The sequence below is a fragment of the Alnus glutinosa genome, chromosome 12 (assembly GCF_958979055.1).
Source record: "Alnus glutinosa chromosome 12, dhAlnGlut1.1, whole genome shotgun sequence".
Classification (NCBI taxonomy): Eukaryota; Viridiplantae; Streptophyta; class Magnoliopsida; order Fagales; family Betulaceae; genus Alnus; species Alnus glutinosa.
Window position 1 is genome coordinate 12,379,303 of NC_084897.1, and position 6,719 is coordinate 12,386,021.

Genomic DNA, 6,719 nt, shown 5'->3' on the forward strand with positions numbered 1-6,719 from the left:
ATCCAAAATTTCTAGAAACACAAAGTCAGAGAACAAAAGATGTACCTTTTAGGGGAGTCGTGGATAATGCACATTTTTCATTGCATGAGAAAAGAAGCTATCCTACTTTTGCATATACAGGAAAACACTTGGCAAATTATAGTCAAAGACTCTCAATTATATCTAAGCAAAGTAAAATTAATACCCAAAGAATTGAGATATCAGGAGAAAATACATGCAATTATCTGTTATGCCAAGAGAAAAGAAAAAAAATCCTGCAAATTCTCCCCAATTTTTTTTTATTATTAAAAAAAATGCAATATGGAAAAACATCATATGCAAGGCAAGATCAAACCTGATGATGCCAATACAGAAAGGTAGTCGCTCGACCTGCTTTTTCTGTCTTCCCCACAAAGTACCTGCAAAATTCTCTTAAGAGAAATTGGGGGCAAAACACAATTGGTTCCTAGATTGCATACAAGATATACCAAGTAAGATAAGCAGTCAAACCTGATGCCGTAGGATTAGGAACCAAATCCTAGGCATGAACACCCGATCTTGCTACGTGCGTCTGTTCCCCGTCATGGGGTGACTGTCCTTCTTAACCTAAGCATGCCTTCCTGTAGGTGGTTGCTGGCAGGACTGCATCATCCATTCCATCATACTCTACATCCAGATAGGTGGCTCACTGAGGTACTGCTCTTCTTTCACCTTCTGAGGCCTCCTAAATTGCTTGGATTTGTTCTTAGAGTTGCCACTCTGATTGGCAGGTACAAATCATTGCTGAGGCCGCTGAAGCTGGGATGCCTGGTATCGTGGTCCATGAGACCAAGGAGCTTGATATCATGGTGCTTGATGGTATGGGGCCTGATACCATGGAGTCTGGAACTGGGCCGCAGGTCTAGTGCCATGATCAGCCTGTTGGGACATTTCTTTCTTGGCCTTGGCTTTCTGAGCTTTCAGGAGAGAGCACTGAGGACGAACATGCCCACTTAGGCCGCAGTGATGGCATATGGGAGGTCTTCTGATGGAATGAGACTTCTAAGTGCCTGGAACATCATCGTTGACCTTGTCCTTCCCTCTATCTTCAACAGTGGGAGGAGGATCTGGGACTGTAGGTTTCACAAATACAGTCTTTGAAGTAGAGGGAGCATCAGAAGAGGGAGCTACATACCTGAGACCAGTCTTGTTAGTTGGGCTCTTCTGGATAGACAGCATACGAGTCAGCTTCTCATCAGTGACTCTTTCTAGCTAGAGCTGCATCTCTAGTAGCTTTTCCTCGAGCTCTTGTATTCTGAGCAGCAATGAGCTCTTCTTATTTTGCAGACTGTTCAGATCATAGAGGTACTGCTTAAGACCTTCCCTTAACTTCTCATACTCTATATAGAGTGTCTTGTAGGCCTCCTTGAGCTCTTCCCCATTATCACTGTGCTCCGAATAGTAAAAGTCTTCTTCTTCAGCATGTGGGGCAACAAAGGCCAGAAATTTTTCAGACTCTGGAGCTTCTTCTTCTGACTCATCACTGAGAGTCACATTGTATGCCTTCCCCTTGCCCTTCTTAAGATTCCCGCAATCGGCTTGGATATGCCCAAAACCTGAGCATTCAAACCATCTGGGCCCTCTAGGATCCTTCTTTTCTTCTTCCTCTGGTTCAGCTTCTCTGGGAGCTTTCTTCACATTTTCAGAAAACTTCTTTTTGAATTGGTCATCTCTCATAAGTCTTCTGAAATTCTTGGCTAACATAGCCACAACTTTTTCTTCCTCCTCAGAGTCATCTTCAGATGAAGCTTTTACCTTCTTCTTGGAAGCTTTCAGGGCAATGGTCTTCAACTTCTTGACCGGGGGCAGAGATAGCTCATACGTTTGAAGAGATCCCACCACTCTTCAATCTTCATTTCTTTTAGATCCTTGCTTTCTTCAATGGTGGTCACCTTGATCCTAAACGCTCAGGCAAAGATCTCAGAATTTTTCAGATGAGTTTTACATCCGAGATAGGCTTCCCAAGACTCACCATGGAGTTTCTCAGATCACTCATCTTGGAGTAAAACTCTCCAAATGTCTCATCCTCCAACATCTTAATCTCTTCAAATTTTGAAATCAACATTTGAAGTTTGGCCGATTTTACAAGTTTTGTGCCTTCATATGTGAAAAATTAAATGGACTTCTAATTTTAACAAGTGTGTGTGAACAGTGTGCAACAAAATATTAAATGCGGAAATTAAAGGAGACAAATATTTTGTTGACGAAGTGGAAATTCAATTAAGAGAAAAACCACTCCAGGGCAGCCAAACCTAGGATATCCGCTATTCAGAAGACAAAGCTAGATACAAGATAGTAACACTCACATATACCTGATGTAGTGGTCTTACCTTGCTCTCTAACGTGTAACCCAACACAAACGCCTCCCAACCAGGTCTCCTACCTGAAGGGGTCTTCAATGTAATCCTTTACCTTAGGGCCAACCCCTAAGATAGACTTCACAGCTGATCAAATCACACACTGGCAAAGCTAAAGAGCTAGCAGATCTTCAATATCTTCCTAAACACCCTCTCTAAGCTATGGAGAATTCACCACCGAATTCTATGTTGAAAGCATGCCTCAAGCCTCTTATTTATAGGCTTAGGAAACCCAAAAACGCGTCCAAAACGGAAATTGAAACACGCGCGTCTGAAACACGCGCCATCAAGAACCAAGATATCAAGCTCCTTGGTCTCATGGACCACGATACCAGGCATCCCAGCATTAGCGGCCTCAGCAATGATTTGTACCTGCCAATCACAGTGGCAACTTTAAGAACAAATCTAAGCAATTTAGGAGGCCTCAGAAAGTGAAAGAAGAGCAGTACCTTAGTGAGCCACCTATCTGGATGCAGAGTATGATGGAGTGGATGATGCAGTCCTGCCAGCAACCACCTACAGGAAGGCATGCTTGGGTTAAGAAGGACAGTCACCCCATGAGGGGGAACAGACGCACCTAGCAGGTTCCAGTGTTCATGCCTAGGATTTGGTTCCTAACCCTATGGCATCAGGTTTGATTGCTTATCTTGCTTGTTATATTTTGTATGCAATCTAGGAACCAGTTATGTTTTGCCCCCTATTTCTCTTGAGAGAATTTTGCAGGTACTTTTTGGGGAAGACAGAAAAAGCAGGTTGATAAGTCTTGAATTATTTGATTCAAGACCCCTTAATTTGCATTTGTTATACCTAGTTTGTGTTGTAAATATAATATTTTGTTGTAGTTTTGTGTTTTGTCTTATTTTCAGGTCTTAGTTGAAATCTAGTTCAAAACACTTGAATTAGACCTGAAAATACATCAAGGGTATTTTAGTCATTTCTAGAGTTCGAGATTGTTCCTGCGAGTTGAAGAATTAGCTAAGGCAATTAGATCGATCGACTTTAAATGAGATCGATCGAAATTTAGATCGATTGAAATAAAATTAGATTGATCGAAATAAAATTCGATCTATCAAAGTTCATCAGTCGAAGAAAAATTGATCCTGCGAAATGCGATCGATCGAACCAGGACAAGCCCGACTGCAATTGAGCGAAATGCGATCGATCGACTTTATAATCGATCGATCGAATTTTTCGTCTTCCAGAAGATCAGATATTTCAAGATCTTTTGAATTCTTTATGCAATTCAAATCCTAAGTTGGATTTTGTGGACAGAAATGGACACCGACTAGCTCTGAATACTTGGCTAGAATTAATTCTTGATGGTCTTTTGTAAATCCAATTCTCTATATATATGAGATTAGGGATTTAGGTTTAGACATGCACCTTTTTGGGAATTTCGGATTTGCTCAAGTGTATCAACTTAATTTTCTTGCTTTTAAGTTTCTTTGATGCAACTCTCTGGACCTAAATCCAGAGAGCTTGTTCCCTTTGTATTTTCTTCCTTGTTCTTCAATTTTCTAGCTTAGTTTGCTTTTCTTTTTCTTTATTTTCTTGTAATCCGAATTGTAGAAGTTAAATATAGTTGTTGTTCTTCATTTCTTTCTTATTTCTTTACTGTTTTCCTTTAATTTCATGCTTAGATTAGCTTAATTCATGTCTAGCTAAATTCTATCTTAGGGTTTGATCAAAATCCTCTCCAAAAACCATGTAGTGTTCTTGAAGTTCTTAGGATTTTTTAGATATGTTTGATGATTGTTAAAGGCTAGAGGATCTCAAAACCCATGCTAAAAAGTTTTGTTTTCAAGATTCCAATCTAATTATTCATGAAAAAGAGTTAAACTTGTCTATGAGTTTTCTTAGATTTCTTGAGTAAAACCAACGTTCTTGGAAACAAGAACGATGTCTTTTGCAATGGTTCTATTTGACATGATGTGTGTTTACCTATTAGAGTCACCTTATAGGGTGTGCTAGGGAACACCAGTCATTTCATACCTTTAGTAGTGTAAAATGTCTTTCCATTGTAGTTTAATCTTTACATGGAATAGACCGGTGCAAAACTAGATACCTTATCATTGTGGCCTAATTAGGGTTTTCATGTATTGTGTATGCTTATTATGATGTTTTATAGAGTAGTAAGCTAGGGAGAATTAATCACTCCACACCTTTGGTAGAGTAAACGTTTTTCAATTGTAGTTTAAATCTTTATGTGGAGTTGTTTAATATAAAACTAGGTGCTTTATGATTACGTCTTAACGAAAGTGTTTTCGTGTCGAGGTCGTCGTAATGTTTGACGCCCATTACGCGCTCATATCATGCATGTTAGGAAGATCCATATAGACTTTAAGCATTTCATTGGTTGAGGATTGGACAAGATCGATACCCTAAGTTTCTTTTAAGTTTGTTTTCATTTTCCGCTTTCATTTCTTCACCTTATTGTTGTAGCTTCAATTCTACAACCTTTACTTTTATTTTTACTCTTAAGTTAAGTTAGATACGTTCCTTTAGATATCCTATTACGCAAAACAACCAATAATCTCTATGGTTCGATCACCCTTACTATAGTACAATTGATTCGTACTATTGCAAGTGGTAAACTTATAAATGTAAAATCCACGTAGTCGGTTAGTCGATTACCACAGGTTGAGCGACTACTTTTCTATATTGGCATCATCAGGTTTGATCTTGCCCGGCTTATGATATTTGTCTATATTGCATTTGTTTTAATTAAAAAAAAAATTGGTGAGAATTTACATAATTTTTCTTTTCTCTTGGCATAGCAGATAATTGCATGTATTTTCTTCTGATATCTCAATTCTTTGGGTATTAATTTATTTTGCTTAGATATAATTGAGAGTATCTAACCATAATTTGCCAAGTGTTTTTCCTGTATATGCAAAAGTAGGATAGCTTCTTTTCTCTTGCGATGAAAAATGTGCACTTTCCACGACTCCCCTAAAAGGTACATCTTTCGTTCTCTGACTTTGTGTTTCTAGAAATTTTGGATAAGAGAAGAGGTCTTTTATAAGATGGCCAAATTGACCACATGTTAGTTGAACCTAGAACCTAAAAACTCTGGCATTCTCTCTAGATTGCAGCATCATAAGAATCAAGCAGTAAATCATATGAATTCTGTGCTTTAATTATTCATTGCTTATGTGCTGAATTTGATTTATGCTTTGCCCTCTACGTGTAAGTAAAACATTTACTTTGTTCTTCATGGTACAAGTAAAACAATTAGGTGCTGCATCTCAGGGGGAATGTATCAGATAAGGGTGGCTAGGCCCTAGTAAGTTATAAGGTTTGACTTTTGACTAATCTTGCATTGATTTTCTATCTTGTCTAGAAAATATAGTTGCTCTTTGTCATATCTGTGATAGTCATACCATGCGGGTTAAGTCTTCACACACACGCGCATTGCATGAGTTGAGTTGTCTATTTGAAATATTCTATGTTCAGGAAAATTATTTGTGCTGATTAAAATCTCAACTCTCTTTTACATCTTTGCTTAGTTTTGAGATGCTCTCTAAGTGTGTTATCAGTGGATTATACATGCGTGTTCTGAAACTGACTTGAGAAAAATTGATTTCTGTACATTTTCCTCAGTTTTCTGTTTTTCAGTGTGAAACGTCCGGACGGTCTCTCTTGGCGTCTAGACGGGTGGATTTTCGTTGTCCGGACGATTTTCTTTTTGGAGTCCAGACGGGTAGAGCTTAGTCGTCCAGATGGGATCTGGTTATGTCCGGACGCGCACTGCAACCAACGGCCGGACGGTAAGGACAAATCGTCCGGACGCGCGCGACCTGTCCGTATGGTTCCAAGGCAGCGCGTGTCCAGACGAGGACCCCACAGAGGCTATATATACCCTGGTCGTCGCCTCTCCTCCCTACCCCACCAAAATCTCACTTTTTGGCTTTTAGTGAGTTATTTCTTGATTGCTTTTGGCTTTATGTCATCCCTCTTGTCTTTTTGCACATTATTCTCAAATTCCAGGTATTTTCCAATCTTTTTCTTTTTCTCTTCAGTTTATTTTAAACTGTTAGAATGTTGATTTCTTTCGGAATGTTTTTGAGATTATGAGATGAATATATTTGCCATGTTGGGATTATTTTTGGGACTATAATGAGATAATTTATGTCTATATTTTTGAAATAGTCCTTTTACTGCTATTATTCTGCCCAATTTTTGTTGTACTCTATCAAGAATATTTTCTGGATTATCTTTGGCAAAATCTTGTTGGTTTCTTTTTGCAGAATCATGTCTGCAATCAGTTCCCAGTGCAGGGTCCGCCAGAGGACTGAGGAAGAGAGGAGCGCACTCCAAACCAAAATCATGGATCGCACAATC